General features: G+C 32.3%; 1 non-coding gene across 1 annotated transcript; it reads left to right on the top strand.

Moving 5' to 3' along the window:
* The first annotated feature begins 566 nt into the window (after nucleotides 1-566).
* LOC128042191 (small nucleolar RNA R71) lies at nucleotides 567-672 on the top strand. The gene has a single exon (XR_008197396.1). It is a non-coding gene; the product is annotated as a small nucleolar RNA R71 (small nucleolar RNA).
* Nucleotides 673-13,570: the final 12,898 nt, after the last annotated feature.

Genomic DNA, 13,570 nt, shown 5'->3' with positions numbered 1-13,570 from the left:
TTGGACTTTTCGAATGTCTGTCTTCATCATTTTCATCTCCCCTTCTAGTTGGTCAAATCGTTGACCACATGCAATGTGGTCATTACCTACAAATCTTTGTTGTAATGGTGGAGGTTGGTAAGAAGGGTTTTATTGAGTTTGCGCTTGATTTGAACCTCATTGGTTGCCCCCCCCATTTGTGGTTCAGATGATCCCTCCAACCGAGGTTGTAGGTATTTGAATAGGGGTCTTGACCTTTATTACCTATGTAGCTTGCTTCTTTCAGTTGGTTTTTAGGATTTTGCTTCGCTCTGGTCGGCTTGATGGTTGTCTCCAAACAGTTAAACTTCTCTAGGATTTGCTAATATCGTTCATGTTCGTTCATAGCTTTTACTGTTGAAGGGTTTCATTTGTATGAGAATCTTACGTTAAGCCACATGTACGAATTCATAAGCATATCATCAATGATTTTGTAGGCTCGTCCGTACGTGTGGAACATGATAGATCCTTCGGTCACTTCGTCTAGGTTGGATCTGATGTTACCATCAACACCGTTATAGAAAATTTGAATTTGGAGCCGTGCTTGTAGTTCATAGTGTGGGCACTTTCGAAGCATCGTCCTGAAACGTCCTCATGCCTCGTAAAAAGATTCACCTTCATATTGTTCAAAATTGGTAATTTCTCACCTAATTTGAATGGTTCTACTAATCGAGAAATTTTTATGGAAAAATTTTTCCACTAAATCATCCCATGTGGTGGTGAAACCTGGTTCTAACGAATCTAGCCAATCAACTACATTATCGCATAAGGAAAACAGAAATAATGGGAGACGCACAGCATCATCGGATACTCATTTATATTTGAAGGTGAGTAAAGTTGTAGAAACCACATCAAGTGCTGGTTCGAGTCATCCACCATGTTTGCTTTAAACTATAACGTGTTCTGGATAATCTGAATAGTTGTTGCTTTATCTAGAAATTATTAGTGTTGATCGCCGACCTTTCTCTACTGTCGTACAATGCCTATAATGTAGGTAAGGCATTCTCGCACAACATCCTTTGATCCGTTGGGACTTCATCCTAGATATTTGCTTGTTGCTCTCATGGATCTTCAAATAATGGATTCTCCCAGGGTAAATTAATCATTGCGAGTCGATCGGTGTTCCTTAATTGACGATTGTGCCTGAGTAATTACTCTAAATTTGGATATTGTTAGATTAGGGTGTTAGAGCTTTGAGTCATAAACAACCTGAAAAATTAAAAAAAATAAAAAATAATAATTAAATAATTAAAAATTAAAAATATTGTATCTATAGTTTCTAATATTCCTATTTATCTTATTAATTGTAAAACTATTTTCTAGATTTAATGTTGAAACCTCGTCGACATCGACACCAACAACTTAACCACCTTTAAAAGTGTTATCGTTTATAGTATAAATATCACACCAAAAATATATAGGATTAAATCAGCAGTGTCCGTAAGTATACGAGTTAATTTGTAATTTAGTATTTCTGTTACAATGGAACATAGGGAAGTATTCCAAGGATCGTACCCAAGGGAGGATGGAATAAACCTATTGAAAATATGTTTACAATAATAAGTCTAAATATTAATAGTTAAATTCTATATTATGATATATCATAAAAGGGATTAATAATAAAAATTAAATAACAAAAATAAATGAACAATAAAATAAACAAACGAATAAACAGATTAAACCAATCAAAAAGGTTAACTCATTTTAGGGGGTTGTAATTTACTTTGAATTATGGTTTTAGGGTTGATTAGCTATCAATTAACCAATTATTACCTCCCAGACTTTAAAGAATTAATTAATCGGTTGATACTCGCTTATCTCCCAACCTCACTTTCCCAACCAAGGTAAATTACATTTTACTTAACAAAACTTATTTCCCGACCTCGTTTAACCTATGATTACTTCCTAGGGTTTTCAAGCCTAAGGTTTAAGAATGCATAACTTAACCTAACTAATCCTATAGGGAAACCCTTAATCCTCCGTTAATCACATCCCCATCCACTCGTTAATCTCCCTTAAGGGATTTAGCGACTCATTGTAACACCTATAACCCATCTCCATTGCCAAATTAGGGTTACGAAGCATTACCGTACAATAAAAAACATATAAATATTCAATAATTTAAATCATATCATAAATAATTCATACACATGCATATTGTCCCTAAATTGAGCCCTCGAGGCTTTAATAATAGCTTAGAAGCAAATCAGGACTAACTTGAAAAATTTTGGAAAGTTTAGGAAAATTTTGCAAAATTTGCAAAACAGGGGTGACACAGCCGTGTGACTAGGCCGTGTGCCTCACACGGTTGAGACACACACCCATGTCTCAGGCTATGTAACCTTTGAACTTGGGACACACGACCGTGTCCCAGCCTGTGTCCTCACCTGTGTAACTCTCTATGTAGGGTCACACGCCCGTGTTTCAGGCTGTGTAACTCACTGACTTGGAACCTCTAGAAATCCTCAAATGACACAGGGTCGTGTCGCCAGGCCGTATGCCTCACACGGTTGAGTCACACGCCCATGTCTCAAGCCATGTGAACCCAAATTTCACCTAAGTCAAGCCATTTCATAACCTAATCATGCATGAACATTCAACCCATTTTTGTACACTTAAAAGGAACTTAATCACCAACCAAACATACATCAAAATTCCATTTCAAGATCCTAGTTCAACTAACCAATATGTCATTCAAGTGCACCACAATTATAAGAATACAACATTTACCAAAACATGTAAACATTACCTAATTCCATCCATAAAGACTTCATTCTATTATGTGCCTAAAACATATCATAATTGACCATTTCCAAACCAACATATTGTACCAAAATGCCATACACATCACTTCTCCAAAAATGACCAAAAGTACTTACCTAAACAAGGATTATAAGTTCATCAACCATATATAAACATCAAGGTACAAACATAACAAATTACCATTTACATAATAATGTTATACATGTTAATATTGCCACTTCCATACATACTAATCTAGTTCAAATGTGAACTAAAACATGTTACAGATAACCATTTTCAAACCATCATTAACATGCCAAGAGAACTTCATAAACAAGCACTTTAAAGCTACGAAAACAACCTAACTTGGTAAGGCATAAAGTATACCAAATCAACACAGCTTTCCAAAGCTTATGCAAGCCAAAAAACCATTAACTCATACATTATAATACCAATAGAAATGAACCTATACATGTCATTATAAACCTTATCCAAATTACTCAAAAATTATCGAAGTGTCCACTAGATAGTGTGATAGATCTCTGACGAGCTTCCAATTGATCGAGCTTTTGATATTTTATAAAACAAAGGAAAAATAACTACGTAAGCAATAAATGCTTAGTAAGCTCGTATAAACTTAAAACGTAACTTACCATTTCAATAATGAAATTTATAGAATAAGTATAAACCTTTACCAATGCCATAAGCTTAATAAAAGCCTATATAACACCATCAAATTCACAAGTTAGCATACTTGTTCATGATACATATGAAATCAACCATCTATATAAACATAGCACTTAATTCATCATCGTTAACATACGATCATATTTCATTCCATTTGCTTACTTATCGTTTCCAATACTATGAGTTTAAAATAAGCCTATTCAAGCATCATCAAGCTCACATGTTAGTAGCTTCATTGGCAAATCATATAAACTCATTTATAACATAAATAGATTTCATAAGATACATTACATACGTGTCAAACCTTTCATAAAGTCATGAACCTTTCTATTGAGTCCCATTGAACCATCTAGAATTACATTGGATACTTGGGAAAGCTCACTCGAAGTGTGCCTTTACATATAACCATAACCTTTTCTTTACATCAATGCTCACATGAGCTGTGGGCTGGAACATTAGCTAGACGATGTTGCTCACACAAGCTGTGGAGAATCTACAAAAAATGCAAGACCTCAGCCATCGATAGGACATTCAAGACCAGCACCCGAAACATGAAATCTCTAATGACATGTCATTTGTATCCTAAGATTTCCTAAGGTTCAACCGAGACTCTATATCCGTCAATTCATCATAGCTTTGATACATTTATATTTTGATTCATTTACATCAAACATTATAAGACACATTCAATTTAACAACATTTAAGTGAATACAGCTCATATGAACTTACCTAACTAAATTGCAACAATGACTAAGTATAGAGTCTAATTGGTAATTTTCTCTTCTCCTCGATTTTCCACTCGTTCTTGATCTCAAATAATAATTCCATTCAATTCACTAGTTGTAACAAAAAAAATCAATACATTTTATGCAATTAAGCCATTTTAACATTACAAAATTGCCCTCAACATTTTACTTTTATACAATTTAGTCCTTAAGTACAAAACATGCAAATTAACCATTTTTATTCAATTAATCTCATTCTAGCATTTAAAATGATTAATTTAGCTTATAACCCATAATAATGAAAATTTATAAAATTACCTCAAAGTTTACCCTTTTGTAATTTAATCCTCAACCCTAAACTTGCAATTTTATCATTTTAATCATAAATCGTGATAGCCGATTTTTACCCAATCTTATATCAGCCCAAATTTATCCACAATTTACAAAATTTTCCTTGAATTTTACCATTTCATAAATAAGTCTCTAAACTTTTAAATCATCAAAATTACTTAACAAAATATGTTCATTTAACAATCAAGCTTAACAATCTATCATAAAACTTCAAAACAATATTAAATTCATAAATGGAAAATTTAGAAACTTTTAACAGTTTTGAAAATGGAGGTATGGATTAGCTGAATTTAGTTGCAACGATCTCAAAAACATAAAAATTATAGGAAACCGATAAAAGGTGACTTACCAATTAAAGCTTGAAGCTAGATGTGAGCTAGGTCTCCGTCTCCCCCTTTTTGTTTCGATTATAAGATAAAAAAGATGAAATTATCTTTTTCTTTTTCTTTTTCCTTTCTTTTTTTATTTATTTAACTATTATAACAAATAATATAATATTTTATATTTTAATAAACATTACTTTTTAACTAAATAACCCCACTAACCGTCCAACACTTATAAAATGGTATATTTACCATTCAAGTCCATTTAATTTCATTTACATATCCATTTGATCCCTTTCAGTAATAGAACTCAACTTTTACACTTTTTACGATTTAGTCCTTTTCATTTAACTAACCATTTAAACATCCAAATTTCTTAACGAAACTTTAATACAATTTTAATAACACTCCGTAAATTTTTAACAAAATATTTACGGCTCGATTTATAGAAACAAGGTCCCAATACCTATTTTCTAAAATAGCTTAACTTTAGGGTCATGTCACTTAAACCTAATTATTCATTCAAATAGCATAAATTTCTAATTTAAAATTTATTTTAATATAATATTTGACTCGTAAATTTTAAATGGTAAATATTTACGGACTCACACGTCAGATTTGTGGCCCCAAAACCACTATTTTTTACACCACTGATAAACAGGCTATTACACTCATGGTCTTCATAGTCTCAAACTCAATTGAATGAATTAGAATAGAAACAAGATTAGAATAATCCTTGATTAGTGTCGATTAAAGAATGGACTATCATATCTCTTGATTGGAATAACAGAAGTCATCGCTTGTGAAAGAGAAATAGCTGAAATACTTTGATTAAATAAAAGAACTTCTAGATCGAAACAGATTCCCAGAGAAAAAAACAAACAGTTTATGAAAAGCAAACGAAAACTTAATCTAATCCCACTCCTAAACTACTAGGGTTTTTGGATGTGCCTAAGACGACTTAGTTACATCAAACCACTAAGGTTTTATTTATAGGATTGTTGGCAGCTCGAATAAGGTCTTCAACACGTCTTAGGTCTTCGTATAAAGTTGATTGTGCAGACAAAAATAACCCCAGAATACTTGGGCACCACGTCGACCCTATGTTGCACCAGGCAACGCCTATGGCGTGACATGACATATGTTTTGTGCCTCTTTTCATTTGTTTTATGCTTTCACGACTCGGGAAGCTTGTGTATCACTCGTCCCTTGCTCCTATGTCCATTAGGCCTATAATTCCTCATCCTATACACTCAATTCAACACATTAGCGCTACTTAAGGCTCGTGTCGGTCTAATAGGTCACAACACTTAAAAAATGTGTTAAAAATACTTATTTTATTAACTGTTACTACTAACTACTAAATACCACAAATGCATTAATAAATACTAATAATTCTAGAAAACAAGCTCTTTAGGTGCGAAAATAGACTGAATTAACCACTATATTTGACGTCAAGTCAATCATTCCTCGATGTGCATGCACCAAGGTAGATAAATTTTGGTAAAATAAATTGGAATGCGGTGTACTACAAGTATACAAGTCAAATTGTGATATAGTTTTTATTAGAACGAAATACAGAAGTACTCCAAAGATAGTACCCAATGCAAGTATGAACTAAAATTGAATTAATCAGAAGGAAAAACATGCAATATGAAGTCTAAGCAACTACTTATCCATTCACTATAGTACAATAGTTCTAAAAATAATATAAAGAGGTTTACTGATTCTTTGGAATCAAAAGTCCATGGTTAGCCATGGCATGATCCAATGGTGAATAGGTAACTTTCTGGTAAAAATGGGGCTGCTAGGACAGTGAACATGGGAGCCTGTCAGGGAATAAAAAGGGAAATCACTATATGACTCGCTGACCTGCCCACAAATTTTATGGTAGTTTTTATAGATTTCAACATTTAAAAAGCTTGTTTTCTAGCACTTCTAGTATTAATTATCGTATTTTTAGTATTTAGTAGGTAAGAAGTATATTGATTAAATAAGCATTTTTACACACTTTTTAATATCTCAATGACCCATAAGGCCAACTTTGGCCTCAGGAGTGACTAATGGGCTACTTGAGTGTGTAAGGTGCCATTCAAGTCGAAGAATACAAGGAAAGGTTGCCAGGCCGCGATACAAGGAAGCCCATGTTGCAACACAAATCAACGATGCTACCAAGGCTCGAAAAGCAGTCTACATCATGATTAGGAATTTCCCCTTGTCATGACGACACGACGATTATGGGAAGCAATTTAAGGCGGTGACGTCTTGACGAAGAGTCTCCCCACGTTATGGCGACACAACAAAGGCAAGCTGAAATGAGTTGATTCCTTTGACGACACTCTTAGGATGCTTTCATATTTAGACCCTGGCAATTTAAGATTATATCATATTAATTAGTATCTAAATGTATCTTGGGTTGAGTGGGACCAAGTAACCCGTAGCCTATGTAAGTAACCTTAGGGTTACTGATATTTGGTGCAGGCTAAGACAAATATCTTTTCTTATTCAATTTTCTTTGTATTTTATTTTCATGTTCGTTTAGTCAGAATTATTCCTATTCTAATGTAAAGACATTTGTGAGCAAAGATTGCACCGGAATTGCAGTTCAATATATGTTCACGGGTATCTTATTTACTCTTTTATTTCAATCTTTTATTTATATTTCTTTAGTCTAATCAGAATAAATCTTGTGCTTTAATTATATCTTGCATGATTTGTTTGTTGAACTGATTAATTAATTAAGTCTATTAATTAACAAAATAATAATGGTTCACCATAGAATTATTTAGTATAATTTGTGTTCTTAAACCCTAGGCTTGACAACCCTAGAAAGTAGTCAAAGGTTAAACGAGGTCAACAAACAAGTTCTCGAGTAAACCATAGTTTATCTTGGTGGAGAAAGTAAGGTCGAGAGATAAGTGAGTATCTGTCGATTAATTAATTAGTAGAGTCTGAGAGGTAATACTAGTTAATTAATATATAATTCCTATTAAAACCCAATTTCTGAAATTAGCTAATCTTCTGTTTATTAATTAGGGATTTAATAGATCATAGGCTAGAGGCTTGCATTGTTAACACTAAGGATACAAAATTCCATTAATTTAATTTAGGTTAATTAATTAATTTAATTAATATTTTAATTTGGCTTAACACTACTAATTCATGACTCGGTTAGATTAGCATTATTTTCTGTAATTAAGTTAATAATAATTTCTCCAATCTACAATCCCTTGGGTACGATCCTTGAAATACTTACTGGTGCTTCGCTGTAACACTTCTATATTACAATTTGACCTGTACGCTTGTAGATACCATACTTAAATATTTATATTTTTATTTGCACGATTTATACTCTAAACGTTCTCAGAAGCGTCTAAAACTCAGACATACGTGAAATGAAGGGGTATTTCCTTCAAGGTATTTGTAAATAAGTATCTACCATTAAAGTACGTTAGAGTTGAGATATAAACCATCATCGGCTATAAGGTAATGGAACGGTTCTTCAGGTTTTAGATTCTATGTGGTTATTGATAAATAGGTTACCAGAAAAGTGGAAATTATGCCAAGGGCTATTGAACTGCCATAATTTTTACACAAATTAAGGTCTTTTTCACACTTAAAGAGCTAGTTTTCTAGTATTTTTATGTGTTTTTAATTTGTTTCCAGCTTTTAGTATCTTAAATTTAATTTATGCAAAATAAGCATTTTTACGCAATTTTGAGTTCTATCATGACTTAAAAGGCTTGACCAAGTGAATTGTTTAGTTATTTTAGGGTTTTACTCTAGTTTTTATTTTATTTTCAATTTAGTCCTTTAATTTCCTTTTGTTCTTGTCTAACTTCTATCCAATTTTGAAGGCTTTAATATAATAGTTTTTTGTTATTTCGTTGTGGATTCCAATTGCAATCAAAGTGATTTTTGCGACTGTTAAAGGATATTTCTATTCCGAGCACAAATCAATATCAAAACGAATTTATTTTCTTATTCTCTTATTTCATTTAATTGACTGCTTTGCATGTTAAATATAAGTTTAGGGATTATTACATTGAGATCCATGAGTAGTTATTTCCTTAAGGAGATTAACAAACGAATATGTGAATAATTAACGGATGAATAAGAATTGAAAAATGAGTTAGTTGGTTTAAATTATGTGCTATTAAACCCCAACAAGTGATGCTCCTAAAAAGTAATTTAGGATAAACGAGATCAAGAGATAATGTAACAGCCCTTACCTAGTCTGGTCGTCAAACCCGAGTAATAGAATGTTACAAACAATTAGGAAAACTCTGCATCAAATTTATAATTCAAAATCTCAATTAAGTATCAAACAATTCATAAACAATCAAGTTAACATGTGTTTCAATCAATTTCGGGTTAATATTGAGCTTATAAACCAAACCAGAAACATACAGGGATCAATTTTAAACTTAATAAAAAAGTTGGGAAAATTTGGGAAAAATATGAAAACAGAGGTCACACAACCGTGTCCCTTAACCCGTGTAGGGTGGGTCACAGAATCGTGTGCTGTTGGAGTCACACGATAATGTGAATAACCAATGTTCATTCATTCAAGTCGTGTGGATCAAAAGTGTAAATATTCATAAATATGTCACACGGTCATGTCACCAAGCCATGTAACAATCTATGGTCGTATGCACCAAAATCACCTAAAATTTTACATACCACATGGTCATGCCATATGCCAATGTATGGCACATATCCATGTGCCAAGTCGTGCCTCAGGCCGAGTATACCTGGAAATACCTTTCAATGCAATCTTAATAACTCTACTTCACTTATGTCACAAGCAACCATATATACCATACATCAACCAATTCAAAAACACCAAATTCATGCCAAAAACATCATTTAAACCAACCAACCTAAGTGCCTAACTAGTAGGCCATAGTTGGCACCTCAATCGACAATTCAAAACTAGTCAAATGACCATATTAATCCATACCACTATGCCATCAAAGCACCTCAACAAGTTCAAGTTTTCTAAGCACAACTAAAACAACATATAAATATCAATTCAATAAACTTTAAATGACACATTCAGTATCACCTACTGAAACATAAAATATCCATGCAAGCAATCCCATAATTTAAGCATCAAACTTACCAAAACATCTCCAAGACATAACCTAAGCATACCATCCATCATTTCATATCCAAGCATCAACCAAAAACTCATCACAGAGCATAATAGTTTCTCAACCATTAGAACATTAGGCATATTACCCAAGAAATCTAAAAAGACATGAACAACATGTTTATTACCATCATATACATATAAGCACACTTATATGCATAGTCTCAAAAATGCCAAAAAATAAAAAATGATCATTATAACGAAAAGACTTCCTAGGTACATCACCAACACTTGAGTTCGAAATTGCCACTTGATGCTGAGTCGATGATCAAATCACTAAGTAACTAACTTGCGCATAGAAAAACATAACTGTACATAAGTATAACTCAATGGTTTTTCTATAATCTGAACAGTAAAGCCTAACATAAATCATTAAGAATCATAAGTTAGAATAGAAATCTGATGCAATTTAGCAAGTCCAACATACCATTTCACATAATCATAGACCACAACCAGCTCATTTCACCAATTTTAATACATGGAAATCACATTTTTCAAGTCATTTAATAACACAACTCATATAATGGCACATTTGATGTAACACACCAAACCCGACCCTATGAGAGGATCTGAGTATGCTGTGTCACTACTTGAAATCAAACTAACTTCAAAACATTTTTGCGAAAGCTTTTAAAATTTTATAAATATAAATCATTTGATAGTTTTTGCTTTACTTAGATTAGATGGAATCATTAATAGTTTAAATAACATTCAAGTCATTTTGGCGTATAAGTACAAATATAATAATTCCATTAAATGAAATGTATTAATTTAAAACCACGTATTAATACTTAATACATATAAAACAGTCTTATCAAAACAAAAGTTATTTATACAAATCATTTCCAAAATACTCTTATACGCCACCCCCATGAGTCATGCATGACACAAACACAAAGTAGTTGGCTTACAATAAAATAGCACTCTGGCGTAATCCTTCTGACAAAGCCTTCCTTCAGTCAACAAGCCTGAGAAGGAAAAAGGGTAACAGAGTAAGTTCAAATTAAATTAGTGAGTTCCAAAGAGAAATCATACAGAACATTACCGATATTACATCTGAACCTTTCTGAAGGATTCACACACATTCACATAGTACACCCAATGGCGTAAAAAGGACATAGACAGACTCAGTACGCCAACTTGCTTATCACTTAGGCGTATATTGTACTCCAACTTAATATAACTAAGAAAAATCTATCTTCATGCTAGCCAAGTACCTAGAATTCAGAATCAGAAGCATATCATTCAGTCATATTCACATACATTTTCCCCTTTAACTCATCATATCAGTTTCAATTATAATAGCATGTTTTATTGTGATCTGCCAATTCGGTTTGCAATATAGTTGCCCTACTAGAGGCTACACAAACATATCTCCTCATCTCTATTACCACATATCATATCATATCATATCATACATATCAGAAGGAAATGGTAGTGGCTTAAGCATGAAGAATGGCACTTACTTTGTCTCACAGATAGACTACACTCAAACTGAAGACTTCAATTACCCACACAACACCACAACACATTTTTTAACCATTACAAAGGAGGATTACTTACGTTACATGAATTATAAAATAAAGAAAATTACAACAAATGGAAGTAAGAAGGTACTTACCAGAAACTTTAGCACAATCTACAAAGCAGGTCATTTGCCTTTATTGTTTGGACATTTGTTAGCTTCTTGAGCTAAAATGAAGATAATTAAACATATCAGATCATCAATCTATCACATCTGGTCATGCATGCAAGAACCAACAACATTTAGTTCAGGATTAAGAAGTTTCCTCCCTCCCACACTATACTAATATTTATGCACGCAGAACAAGAAACACGTATAATTACCAGTGATTACCAGTGAGCTAGTACTAACGTATAAGTTAGATGAATACTGTGAACCTTCACTCTAAAGAGGTTTTCTGAACTTAGGTTTTCAAAGAGATTCAGCGAAAATCAAGGAAGAAGAAAATGTAAAGGTGTTCAGAAAGACCACAACTATCCTTATATACTTAAGCACAGAGAAAAATATTAGTGGAAAAATCATACAATTCCACTAACACTCTTGATTCTCGTGATTAAGTGTAACGGTGAGCAAAACTCGATTCGACTCGAAAAAATCGAAAAAACATTTGAATTTCCAGTTAAACGAATCGAGTTATTCGAATCAACTCGAATTTTTTTTCGAATTTCGAGTTCGAATCGAGTTGAGTTTTCAAATTCGAATAACTCGAATAATTCAAATAATTCGAATATCAAACTATAATATTTTACATTTTTACCCTAGACTCCCAAACTTATTTACTTTTCCCTCAAAACTTTTACTCCTTCCCACTTTCCCCCCAAAACTTTTACTCCCCTCCCCTCCCAACCCCCCAATCTACCCAAAATTCATTTCCCACCAAAAATTTTACTCCCAAAACCCCTAAAAACCTTTTATTTTCCCCCAAAATTTTTACTCCCTCCCACTTTTCCCCTAAAACTTTTATTCTCTTCCCATCCCACCTCCCATCTACCCCAAACCCTCCCCTCTAATTTTTTTAATATTTTCCTCCAAAATTTTACTCCCCTATTTACTTTCCTCAAACTTTTATTCCCCAAAACTTTTATTTCCCCATAAACTTTTACTTCTCACCCTTTACTCTCAAATAAAAATCAAAATTATCCTAAAAATCACTAAACATAAATAGTAATAATTTTATTTATATATACTATTTATATTATTAAATTAAATTTCACATTTTATATTATTTATATTATTGAATTGTTTAGTCATATTGAATATTTATATTAAAATTGAATTATTAATTATGCCATAAAATATCCGTGTTAAAATTTTATATTGGTATCAATTTCACATTTTATTTTTAAAATAACTTTTATTAAAAATCATATTTTATATTTAATATATTTTTAATTCCAAAATACATAGTGACAAGAATCAAGATAATTGAAACAACTAAGCAAACAAATAAGCTAACCAATATATAAAAATTAATAAATAAATTATGAGGTGATGAAAGTTAATAAAAAATTTGATTAAGGTGAACAAATTTTATTACGATGGGTGACAAAGGTTACAAGGACCCAAAATTATTTTTTAAAATGTAACTCGAACAAATATATTCAATTCGATTCGATTCAAGTTCCATCTCACTCGACTCGATTCGAAAAAACTTCAAATAAAGTTAGGATGATAAAATGAGATTCGAAAACTCGATTAACTCAAAAATTTTCGATTCAATTCGATTCGATTCAATCGAATGCTTACCCATAATTAAGTGCACTTAACATAATTTAAGTCTTATCATCTATAGTAGTCTAGTTCCGTTCTAACTAAATCTCAATGTAACAGCCCGAATTTGGGGCTAGTCGGAATAGTGGTTTCGGGACCACAAATTCGACGAGAAAAAAATTTCTATTTTTATGCTCTATGATTTCACAAAATAATTTCTTGAAAATTTTGTTCAAAAATTTTGACGTTTGGGCACTCAATTTAGTCAAAAGGACTAAATTGTAAAAAGTGCAAAAGTTGAGTTCTATATGTTAGAAGTGTCCAATTGTTATG

This window comes from Gossypium raimondii, chromosome 6 (genome assembly GCF_025698545.1).
Source record: "Gossypium raimondii isolate GPD5lz chromosome 6, ASM2569854v1, whole genome shotgun sequence".
NCBI classification, from domain to species: Eukaryota; Viridiplantae; Streptophyta; class Magnoliopsida; order Malvales; family Malvaceae; genus Gossypium; species Gossypium raimondii.
The sequence above is the reverse complement of the archived record's forward strand: the minus strand, read 5'-3'. Positions and strand labels throughout refer to the sequence as shown.